Source organism: Poecilia reticulata, linkage group LG11, assembly GCF_000633615.1.
Source record: "Poecilia reticulata strain Guanapo linkage group LG11, Guppy_female_1.0+MT, whole genome shotgun sequence".
Classification (NCBI taxonomy): domain Eukaryota; kingdom Metazoa; phylum Chordata; class Actinopteri; order Cyprinodontiformes; family Poeciliidae; genus Poecilia; species Poecilia reticulata.
In genome coordinates, this window is record NC_024341.1 from 27,636,456 (window position 1) to 27,637,728 (window position 1,273).

General features: G+C 41.7%; 1 long non-coding RNA gene across 1 annotated transcript in view; it reads left to right on the top strand.

The window, feature by feature from the left end:
* Positions 1 to 1,273, top strand: part of LOC108166710 (uncharacterized) — a 5,155-nt gene continuing 3,882 nt past the window's right edge. Inside the window, exon 1 of the long non-coding RNA XR_001777064.1 lies at positions 1 to 662. This is a non-coding gene — a long non-coding RNA (uncharacterized LOC108166710). The remainder of the gene's footprint in view (positions 663 to 1,273) is intronic.

Consider the following 1,273-nt stretch of genomic DNA (forward strand, 5'->3'; position numbering starts at 1 on the left):
GTGTTCTTGCATTATTATGCCTTAATTACCATTATAATACCGGAACTGGTCTGAAAACAGCAATATTATAGTTTATCACAGTAGTGAACAATAACTGAGTCTATATTTTAAAATGTTTTCTGCTGCTGAGTGTTGATCAGCAACCGAGTCAAATATCAGAACCTGAAAATTAACCAAATATGAAAAAAATAAAACTATTTGACCAATAAAAACTAAACAATATTTAACTTATAATAACTAATAAAAATGTGCAAACACACTGAAATGAAACTAAAGTGTAATGAAAGCCCAGAAGTACCCCCGGTTCTGATGGGCTCTCCGGGTCGGAGCGATTCCCGGCTCGGCCAGCAGGTGGATTCCTTCTCCTTGTTTTCCAGAGGAAACGTTTCCTGAGAGGAGAACTGGTTCTGGTTCCGAGTGGCTCTGGGTCGTGGGGATTTTGGTGGTAACCGGATCCCAGCCGGGAATCAGTCAGGTTCTGTTCGGACCTGCGGCTCTTTGGAACAAAGCTTTTCTCTTCAGCTCACAGATTTTCATCTTTTTGTGTTTCTGGTTTTTTTCTGTAACTGAATCTGAGCTGAGAGGGACATCAGAGAGTCCTGACGTCTTCCTGCCAGTCTTTGTCCCCCGTCCTCCCCTCAGACAGGTGTGTCTCCTCTCAGGTGAGTCATCAACAGCAGCAACAATATGATCTGACTGGGTTTGAGTGGACCGGGTCAGAACACCTTTGATCGCCTCAAACTGGCGTCCTGAACTGGATCCCGTCAGCGCAGTGGTTGCCACGGTGACCAGGTCTCGGTCCGACAGACGTCCTGTGGGACGTGGAGCAGGAGGCTGATAAAACCGCACATTAATAAATGATCAAATATTAATAAATAGCTCTCTCTGCTTTTGATGAAAACCTTCTGAAGTTAAATAACATTGAACATGTTTTCACATTGTTAATTTGGCCGTTTACAGATAAAAACTGATTTGATTTGATCAATAAATAATAATTAAGCACGCAACTTTTATCTTTACAGTTCTATTTATGTGGTAAACTAGAGCCTACAGGACCACATAAAAACCTGTAGTGGGCCGGATTTGGCCCGCAGGCCTCCAGTTTGACATTAGTGAACTATGCTAACATGGTATTTAGTAGAAGCTAATGCTAAAGTACTATCCTGCAATGGTACTTAGTGGAAGCTAATGCTTTATACCAACATGGTATTTAGTAGAAGGTAATGCTAATGTGCTACATTAACATGGTATTTAGCGGAAGCTAATGCTAATG